General features: G+C 47.6%; 1 protein-coding gene and 1 pseudogene across 4 annotated transcripts in view; both read right to left on the reverse strand.

The window, feature by feature from the left end:
• The window catches only part of Ankrd26 (ankyrin repeat domain containing 26), a 52,266-nt gene extending 50,260 nt beyond the window's left edge, over positions 1-2,006 (reverse strand). Inside the window, exon 1 of one of the 4 annotated variants that reach the window (XM_042277924.2) lies at positions 1,152-2,006. The gene's annotated coding sequence lies outside the window, so the exon portion shown is untranslated. The remainder of the gene's footprint in view (positions 1-1,151) is intronic. The other 3 variants (XM_076572413.1, XM_076572414.1, XM_076572415.1) reach the window with 3 other exon arrangements.
• A 5,345-nt stretch (positions 2,007-7,351) lies between these two features.
• Positions 7,352-10,075, reverse strand: LOC102918228 (uncharacterized; annotated as a pseudogene).
• Positions 10,076-10,902: the final 827 nt, after the last annotated feature.

A 10,902-nucleotide genomic window follows, 5' to 3' on the forward strand; every position in this document is an offset into this window, starting at 1 on the left:
GGCATGTGAGAAAGACAGAAACAGACTGGACAGCAAAAAGGGACCCCTGCATAAAATACTGTGAAATAAGGAGGAGAAAAAGAAGAAAACTCCCAGTCAGCTGCCACTCCACTCCACTGTCTCCTGAAAGGACCTCAGGAAAGAATACAGCCTGGGTCAGGGTCAGTGAGATGGCTCCATGAGTAAGGTATTCCCACCAAGCCCCACAAGCTCATGGAGACCTATATGGTAGGAGAGACCTGGATCCTTTAAATTGTCCTCTGACTTCCACGCAAGCACTATGGCACAAGCACACCTACAAGAAATAAACTAAAATGTCATTTTGAGTTATTTTTAAATTATATATGTCTGCGCATGTGTACTTGCTGGTCCCCTCAAAGCCAGAAAAGCCACAGGATCTGCAGCCAGCATTACATATGCGGTTGTGCACCACCCACATCAGGGTGCTTAGAGCAACCTGAGGTCCTCTGAAGGAGCGGAGAGTGCTCCTAACCACTGGGAAATTTTCTTGAGGCCCTGTAATCACTTTTACATGGTAACAAACACATCCTCAGAAGGAAGCAGAAACCGTTGAAGCTCTGGTACACAGTATTTGGATGGGCTCCCCGCTCTCCTGTGGAGGTCCCAGATGCCCAAGAACCATCATCCTGGATGAAGGCAGAGCCAGCAATCTCTGGGCTCTCTTGACCTAAAGCCACCATGGAAGGCAGCCATTCTCCCTCATTGCACACTCAATTCGCAGGTCTCCTGGCCTGTTGTGCTTGTTATCACTAACACAAATTCTCCAGAGTGCAAATTGGCCCTGAACTCTGGTGACATAATGCTGGCCGCCTTAGAGCTTTCTGAAGACTGTATCCTTTGAGAGTCTGGACCAGTCTGAGCAGTAAGGATGCTGCTCCCCTGCTTCCCAGTAGGGTCACTGTGGGAAGCCAAGGAGCCTCAGATCTGCTTCAAACTGGAGGCCTCGAGCCACATGGCCCCTCCCCTCTCCGTACCCAAAATAAGCCTTAGAATAAGCCCTGCCCCAAGTGCCGGACTTATTTAGTTTAGGGTAAGCACCAGACACCGCACAACCAAGTCCCACAGGATTGCTCTCTTGTGCGGGGTCTGAAAGCCACAACACGGATAGCCGCACGGGTTTGCAGATATACCTCCGCTCACGTGATCAGGACCGTTATCCGACAGCGCTTGCTGTACGCGTGAAACATCCCACCAGCCACATGAGCTCACGGGGAAGCCTGGAACCTCTTACAGTGTCAGATCCCGGTGGCAGTTGAACACAGATCATGTACTTTGTTCAAAGCAGACTCACACCACAACAGGAAGCAGATTTTGGACAGCACGGGGCTTGACCTAGAGGGGACCTCAGGGCACTGAAGCCCCAAATATATCTCTCCTGATGCCCTAAAGCTTCCTCTAGCTGGTGCCCCTTCCACCCTAGGGGTGCAGCAGCTGGAGCAGGTCTTGCTGACTGGAGCTGCAGTAACAAGAACCGTTGTCACAAGCTCTAGAGACTAAGCTCAGCCTCCCAGGACACTGGCAAAAACGCTGTGCCTGCCTCCTGGCCTCCCCTCTCCTCAGCCTGAATACATGTTCTCGTGACTTTTATTTTCTGCTATTCGATTTGGACAATGATGTAAGATAATTTTCTAAGCATCCATTTGCCCAGGCAATCCGTTTCCTGTGTGAAAATGTTGCTTCGAGAGGCCAAATGGCAGCATCGGAGCCTGAGCACGGTCCAGGCAAGGACGCCTCCCCTTGCCTCCTCGTCACCCTGCTCCCCTCCTTCCACGGACGATATCTCTGAAGCAGTCTCCAGCCCAAGCTCCCACATCCTCAAATCTCGGGACTCCAGGAAACAGCGTCATCATGCCCCGCCCTCTACAGCCCATGCTGACGTCACTCTGGGTCTCCATCATCCCCCATCTCTGCTCCTAAGATCCACCCCCTGACGGATGGAGCCTCCCACCTCCCGAGCGGCACCTATAGAAGTCAGCTCCCTGGGCATCTATCTGAGTGAGAGGGTGTCCACGTGCAGCTTGCCACTCCCCAGACTCACGAGGAACCACAGGGGACCACACAGTGGTGACAACACCCTAAAGAACTAGCCATGGGAAGGAGGAGGCCAACCTGGTATGGCTGCATGTCAGACCCCCAGGAGCACCACCTGCCAGTCAGACAAGGGCTACATATCTTGCTCTTCTCCCTTGATGCCTCCAGATGGGCAGTCTCTGGCTTGTAAGGCAGATCTTCAGGCTACCACATTCGTCTTCCGAATCCCAGCCTGTCATCCCTGTCATTTGGAGAGATTAAGAACAAAGGGGGTGGGCTCACCTCAACGACACTGCTGAAGAACTTTAGCTGCAGAAGTGGAGAGTATGATCTTGAATTGTGACTCCCGTGAACAGTCAGTTCTGGAGAGACAGCTCGGCAGTGAAGACCACTGACTGCTCTGCTAGAGGATCAGGGTTTAATTTCCAGCATGCACATGGCAGCTCACAAGCATCTATACCTCCAGGTCCAGGGGCCCTGATACCATTTCTGGCCTCTGTGGACACCAGGCTCTCACACAATGCACAGACATGCATGCAGACACTCATACACATAAATGAAAACAAATAAATCTGTCTTTGAGAAAAACAAGAAGTCTGTTGTCCTGGGAGTTTACACGCTGCAAAAGCCACAGAAATAAGAACAATGTCTTATTGCAAAGGGCACAAAATATGATGTATTGTAACATAATTCAGAAACAAATTTATTGCCAAAAGTTAAGGCTTTATTAGTTAAATAGACCAAAGGTGAATAGCGCATCCATATAACAGATGCAAAATTTGTAAAGAAACATGGAAAACATCTTCAACAATTAAAAGTATAAACTGAGACAACAAAATAGTATCACCATTTGGACAGCTACATGGCACTTGAGCAAAATGGCTATGACAAGCTTAACTAGGAAAAAAAGAACCCTGACTGTGTGTGTGTCATGTTTATAGCTAAATATGGGAACATGATTTGGAAAAAAACACAAATGTTAGGTGTGATTTGGTCTGCTAGAATTAAATTTCAGCTTCATATTCTGGTTCTCTCTTGCTTTAACTTGGTACTGACCAAGCTTCTAGGGAGGGGGAGGTACAAAGGTTGATGCTCATCCAAGAACCTGCTCTCTGATTCCACATTCTACAACCCAACACCCATATTCAACCAGAGATTAACACTAAAGAGCCAGGAACATACATTAAAAACCAATGTATGAACTGAATTCAATCAAATTTCAACTAAATGTATGAGCATGATGTTGATGATGATAATGTCAGTGATTATGATGATGCTATTACACGTAGTATTCTTCACCTTAATCATGGTAGCATGAGTTAGATTCAGTTACAGCCAGGTTCCTCCCAGACTGAGATGACAATTCCCTAACACTTATTGGTTGAGATGATTCTAATCTGTCCACTCATACAGCTTGTACCATTATCTAGCTGTGGGCAATTGTCCCCATAGTCTCAGGCATTGAATGCCTGGTCTTCAGGTGGTGATGCTGTCTGAGGAGTTTCGAGCTGTACAGCCTTGCTGGAGGAAGGGAGTCACTGGAGAGGACTTTGGGGTTTGCAGTTTGCTCTCTCGGCTTCCTGTTCCTGCTGCCATGCCTCAGCTACACCAGGATGGATTCAACTCCCTCTGGAAACTAAACCCAGGTAGACTCTTCCTTCTGTAAGTTGCCTTGGTCCTGATGTTTTATCACACCAACAGAAAAGTATGAAATACAATGAACTCTGCTTGGTGTGAATGTATCATTTACATATCAATTCTGTTACGGTTCTTTCCTAACTACCTTACTGGTACAATAAATCCCTGTGTAATGTGCTAAATCCATTATAAGCACAACCACAGTGTCAAAATCGCAGGGGAAGCTCTTACTGTAGAGAGGTCCTCCACATGACTCACCATGTGCCTTTACCATTTCAAGTTACTAAATGAAAATATAGAATTGTAAATGTCAGTGTCTCTAGCCTGTGAATCTACCACAGATAAGTCCTAAAAGTAGGAAGTGACAGACACATGTCTGAAAACTAGATTTCTTCTTGAGATGATGGGGATTAATGGCAGGGTCTCGTACATACTAGGCAAGGGCTGCAACACAGGTCCTCTTTCTGAAAGAGGGTAGGCAGCCCTGTGCCAGGCTGCTGCTCAAGAACAGCAAGGATGCCCCCTCAGTCATTCAGAGCCAAGTCTCCAAGGTTCCTTCCCTTTCCAGCTGTTAAACAGGCTCTTTGTTCTATTTTGCTGCTTTGATCCTAAGTGTTTGGGAAGGAGAAACCACAGGGGTCAGGTTTAACTACAAGAATTCCACATTGAAATGTTTAGAGTGATGCATGTTAAGTGTGATAATACGTACTGTAGATTTTCGTGGATTTAGAAAACACCAGGAGATTGGTGAGGTGCAACTGAGTTTGTGTCCTGTGGGGGCCTTTATGAGGAGGATTCGCTGATGAGGGAACTCCCACACTGGATGTGCACAGCATTATCCCATCGGTGTGAGGTCTGCACAGAATCACAGAACAAAGGCAGCTGAGCACCCCGATTTTCTTCTGCTTCCTGACCAAGTGTGGTGTGAACCACTCAGCTGCACCTTGCCTTCCTTGTCATGATGGACCGAGGCCTCTGAAGCTGACAGACAGCTCGGTTTTCCTCCCTGTGCTGCTGGAAAGTTCTTAGTCACAGCAATGATGTCACCACAACAATGTCAGCCATTTGGAGAGATTATTGAGCCTTTCAATCCATGAACAGAGTAATACAGGATCTCTTTACTAGAGATTACATCATCCAAAGTTTATCTTGGAAATGTCTGGTTTTTACTGTGTACATTTAAAACATAATCTTTTGTATTATTTTACTGATAACAATTAATTTTGTGATATTTTCATTTTCAATTAAAGCAATACTGACAATTTGGGGAAAGTGTTGAGCCTTTCAATCCATGAACAGGGTAATAAAGTATCTCTTTCCTATACGTTAGATAGTGCTAAGTATTTTGGAAATGTTCTGGTTTTTACTGTGTACATTTTAAATAAAAATTTTTGTACTATTTTACTGATATCAATTTTGTGATGTTTTCATTTTCACCTCTTTCATTGATAAAGATTGAAGATTCAGTTTTTATCCATAATTCATTTAAGATTTGGAAGTCCCTTATTAGCTCTAATGAGATCTCATGGAGGCTCACTGTTTTCCATATAAGCAGTCTCTGACCTGTAAGAGCAGTTTCTGTTCTGTTTGTGTATGGACACCCACAGATCTTCACCATCTTGCATTTCCCGAACTGTCATGTCACAGCCAGCCCACTGCCCCTGCTGAGGCCATTTCACCAGGAAGCCTGACTCTAAACCACACAGGATGGGGATCTCTCAGCTGACTTTCTGCACAACTAGATACCCCCACCACGTCTCACCCTACACATACCTTACTGAAGCTCAGCTCAAGCTCAAGCTATGATGTGGACTCCCTGATGTCTGGATGCTTGTGTTAGATAATTGAGACTTGTGGAATATTTTTTCCCATGAAAATATCATAGTGACTGATGGGTGGGGTTCCTTCATTCCTAGGAAGCTGTAATGAACAAATATGAGACCCCTAGGAGTCTTGCACAACCTGACTGGCCTCACTGAAGAGACAAGTCCCTTAGATGCCCAAGGTCACATATGTGGGTCATCAATAGGTGGTAGTCACCAATGCAATTGTCCTGAGGAGAGCCACAAAAGCATGGTGAGCGTAGCTAGCTTGTTTCCAGCCATATTCATAAACACAAGGAGGAAATATAAATAAAACCTTGACATTGTCACTCACAGACTATCCCCAGCATTGAGGAAAAGCTAGGCAATACTTCAAGAAAATAAGCATGGTTTAAACACCATCAATAGCTTGAAACATCCCTGAAAACTCTGGCCACTCACTATTCAAACTGTGTTCTGAATATGTGCAATGGTGGGTGTGTGTCCAGCTTGTGCTCATGGGAATCAGGGATCTCATGACAATGTAATTTGTCCTCATCAGACCCTGAAATGGTACTGCTACCCAGTATAAGGAGCCTGAAACTATAGCAGAAACCCATTTGAAGGGTACCTGAACAGCCTGACCTCTACACATGACCCAAGTCATTAGGATCTCAGCAAACAGCAGCCAGCCTCAACTCTCTGTATTTCTAGCACCACTCTCGGGCATTCACCTGGTCTCTGTCAAAGCAAGGGTTTTAGCCTCCCTTTCTCCAGTATGGCCTCCAGGTATCTGCTTGGGGGCATTGCTATGCCCTGTACAAGCATGCTGAGTGGACATTATAACCATAATTAAGGCAATGAAAATCAGGCACTAACAAGATATTAAAACCAATACTTTCACACAACATTGAAAAGAACCAGAAGAGTACGAAAGCTATTTCTCAGGGGAGGGAAGCTGGCTGTGGGCCTGGGACTGCTACTGGACTGAAATCAGGGGGTGACCCTGCGGAGAACAGAACCGGTGCTGTCTGCAGAGCGGATATAGATGGACAACAAGAGGAGCAAGGTGACAGGGCTGTTCCCCAGGGAGGTAGACCCACAGCAGCAAAGGTGAGACGTGTAAAGTTGCACTGTGTCTGCTGATGTGGTGAGACACACAGGATCCACAGCTGCTAACAGATGTGGTGGCTGGAATGCTGCTGTCCCATCTGGCTCCCACAGCAGAGAGGTCAAAGAATCTTCTGGTAGTTTTTGTGCTCTCCGGCTCTGGTGCACAAGCTGGTTCCTACTCCAGAGTAGCTGTTTTCACTGCTGGTTAACAGACTTCACACTCTGGATCTGAGAATGTTTGGCTGTCCAGATCTAAGGATGTGAACAGATGTGCTGCTGATACGGGCATCTCTAGAAGGGGAAGAGGCAGTGGAGGTAGGCCCCGGATGAGATCTCCTTCACAGCGTTTCCACAGACAGAGGAGATCTTGTTTATTGGGAATCCCGTATCCTATCCTACAAAAGGAGATGTGCCTGGGCTAGGGTCCAGCGACAGCTTCTGCAAACAGGAGGCTCTCAAGCCTCTCCCAGCACACCAGGTACTAAACACACCTCACGGGGTTGTCAAACACCTATCTGTAACATGAATCTTAAAGGTACTTATTAATAAAAACAAACCTGGAGCCATGTACTGGGGCGAACACTGGAAGATCAGAGAAGCAGAACAAGCCACAGCTTCCTCACCTCGCCAATTCCTCAGCTGATCCTGTTTCCTCAGACTGGAAGCCTCTCAGACCTCATCTTGAATGAATCTCAGCTGAACTGCTGCTCCAAAGCCTGAAGGCTTAACCAGCCAAATGCTTCTAGTTTCTGGTCCTCATGCCTTATATACCTTTCTGCCTTCTGCCATCACTCCCTGGGATTAGAGGCATGTGTCACCATGCTTGACTGTATCCTTGTGGCCTTGAACTCACAGAGATCCAGACAAACTTCTGCCTCTGGAATGCTAGGATTAAAGGCGTGTGCTACCACTGCCTAACCTCTATGTTTAATATTGTGGCTGTTCTGTTCTGTGATGCCAGGTAAGTTTATTAACATGCACAATATTTCAGGGAACACAATACCACCATACCTACCTGAGGCTTCTTCATCCTTGACCTCTGATCCAGTGGCTGCTTGTTCCTCCAAATGGGTCAGGAACATATGGACATGAACAACAAGATCAGAGCAGGGCATGTTCACAGTCAAGTGGTTCTTCATCTGTTTCACAACGGTCAGGGCTGAAGACTGGCAAAATTCCTCAGGTCTCCTGTCCATCCACGTGTCCAGGAGGGTACAGATGGTCCTAGGGAAGGGGAAGGACAACAAAGTTAATTGCCTAGAATTTTCTTTTCCAAGCCCCTCATGGCTCCCTACGGTGAGGACTGCAAGGTAGAAGATGTTCAGCCCTTGTGCACGTGAGTGCAGTGAGTAGGGCTGTGAGGTCCATGTGAACAGGAAGCTCCACACAGCCTTTCTCGGGCTCTAATGGAGGACAGCTGAGCAAACCTGCCTGGCATGGGCTGAGATGAGGGTAGAGTCTCACGGGGGCACCTGAGGCTGAAGGTTTCCCACATCTCCCCACGAGGAAGGACCCTGCCCATGCAATTCTTCTCACCCCGCAGGCAATGCTTAGACATCAGTATAGGAGTAGAAACCAGAAGTGTGAGACCCAAGCATTGGCCATCCCTAACCCTTGACCCCCAAATGACCCCAGTGTGGGGAGCCAAGGCCTTCCTCTTGCTGCAAAGCCCACTTACTTCTTTACTTGTTCATCCTCTTCACAGTAAGGGTGGAAGTGTGGAGACCTAGAGGAGACCAGGAATGATGTCATCTGTAAAGTCTCAGGTCCCCCAGCCAAAAGACATCTAGGGGCCAGGATCATTCCTGGAGTGAAATGGCAGTACAGTTATGTCTACTCTCAGAATTATTAGTTCACCTGCATACAATAGATGCTTCAAAATCGTTTGCGCAGTGGGTGAACATGAACATTTCTATCCAGATATCTCAGGGGGCAGAGGGTCCCTCAAATTATTATATAATTTGATAATTATTATTATAATCCACCGGTCTCCACATGGACCACATTTAAGTCAGTACTCCAATATGAGTTCTAGTGCCTCCTTTACGAATGGGAAAAGTGCTTTAACCAAAACATATGAGAAATTGGGTCAGGGAAAGAGAGTTTTTCCAATGTGCAGGGGACAGCCACATTCATTAGGGTTCTAGCTCTGGACACCCCAGTCCCTAGGGCCAAGCCTATAGGAAGCATTTTCTGACTCCATGCAGCTGGGTCCTGACAATCCTCTAGAAATCAAGTAGGCTCAGAGAGAGGCAGAGTGCTTCCCAGAACCACCAAGAGGATCTGAGGCCTCTGGACTTGGAGGTGGTCCTCACCTCTTGAACTGGGTGGTGGCAAACCTTGGGTAGACGTGCAGGAAGGCAGGGACAAAGAAGGGGTCCCCACTCTGAAGGGAAGGCACCAGTGGTTCACCAGCTTTTCCACCGTGTCTGCACCGATGTGGGACTCTCTACAGCGCTCCTCCATGTCCTTTGGGACAGACCCCTTCTCAACCTAAGGGGAGATCAAGGTGGATGGTTCAAACAGGCACAGGACTGCAATGTTCTGATTGGTTATTATCATTCCAAGTTTTCCTGAACCATTACACTGTCCAACACCCCAGGTGAAACTTGAGGAAGCGCTGAGATTTCAGAGTGGTTACCTGGTCTGTGTGGTCCTGGCCCTGGCTGTCCTGGGTCAAGTGTGTTTCCTTCTGGAGCAATGGCCAGAGGCGTTGGAGGCAAGAGTGAACTCTGTGTCTCCAGACACCGCCATGGCCTTCACTGTTGTCTTTCTTTAGGCCTGAGCCTTGAGTAGTCTGAAGACAGCAAGAGAACCTTCTGCTCTCTTTAGGGTCTCAAAGACAAGACCCTGCTGGCCTGACCCTCAGCAATTGGCTGTCTGGGTACCAGGATTCTGAACTGTTAGGTCATCATTGTCTAGGAAGTAAGGTCACATCCTAGAGATCACTCCTCTGAGTCTCGTCCTGGCATAGAGCTTTCCCCAAAGACCGTTGCTCCCCCACACACACTCCCCTCCCACTCCCCAGGTTCACTACTGGACACAGTCACACAGGTGCTTCCCATTTAGTGCCCCCAGGGATGTCTGGGTACAGGCAGCCCCTCAGTTTTGCAATCTGAATCCCTACTGTTGAACTGCATCTGTTACCCTAATCCTAAACTCAACCCTAGTTGCCCTAGCCAGCCATAAACACTAGCCATATTGCCTTGCTTTTAGACTACTTTGTGTGTATGTGTGTGTGTGTTCTGTGTGAAATGTGAGCACATATACACACAACCAGCCCCCAGCCCCCACAATGTCATTGTTCCTGCGCAGAGATTGTCTTTGCCAGAACCAGATCCCGTAAGCATGATCATCTTAGGACTCAAGCCCAGAGGGTTGAAGTCCACAGTAAACGCCAGCTCAGTCACATCCACAGCTTGCAAGATGGACGCTGGCCCCCCAACACTGCTGCTCCCTGACTCACTCATGCTCCATTGTGTCTGCTTCGAATCCCTGCTTGAGTTCTTGTCCTGACTGTGACGGACTGTGACCTGTCACCTGCTATAAACCTTTTCCTTCCCTAAGTTGCTTTTGGCTCTGGTGCTTGTTCCAGCAACAGAATGAGACTGGAACACCATACTCTCTTGTCACTGTAATGTGTTATCTGGCAGCTAACCTCTTCTCTGGCTCCTCATCTCTTCCTCTTTTCTCAGTGTTTATCTTTTTCCGTGTTCCCAGTGGTCTCTGCACCAGAGACATTCCATGTTCATCCCCCGCCAGCCCATTCATTCACCAAGAGGATCGGGTCAATGTTTAGCAAGCCAGTGATCTGATGAGTCACCCTCGTGTGCTTGTGTCACAAGGAACTGCGGAGCGATGCAGTTTTATAGTGATTTAAAACCTTGTGTGATTTGTCGTAATGAAGCGCAGCTGTGTTCCTGCTTGCCTTACTCGTCTCTGCAAGGTGTTCACAGTTTGTTACAGACTCCTTCAGTTCTGTGCACCTAGGGATCGCTGACGTCATCTCCTTTATTCTGAAGTTTGCCTGCACGAGAGGCAGTGCAGGGAAAGACACTGGAGAGAGATCCAGACAAAAGGCCCAGAGCCTTCAGCGGCTCCTCCCCACGTCCCAGCCCTCCAAAGGCTGCTGCGCCTCACCACTGCCCCCATGTGGAGGAAAAGCACACAGCGGAAGAGGATAACGGAAAAGTCACCTTCAGTACAGGGCAAATACTTCACGAACAACATCTGAAGACTAGATTTCACTGGGATAACAGCTAGGTATGAAAAAGTGGATGAATAAGCAGTAAGTGGA

This window comes from Peromyscus maniculatus, chromosome 5, assembly GCF_049852395.1.
Source record: "Peromyscus maniculatus bairdii isolate BWxNUB_F1_BW_parent chromosome 5, HU_Pman_BW_mat_3.1, whole genome shotgun sequence".
In the NCBI taxonomy this organism is placed as follows: Eukaryota; Metazoa; Chordata; class Mammalia; order Rodentia; family Cricetidae; genus Peromyscus; species Peromyscus maniculatus.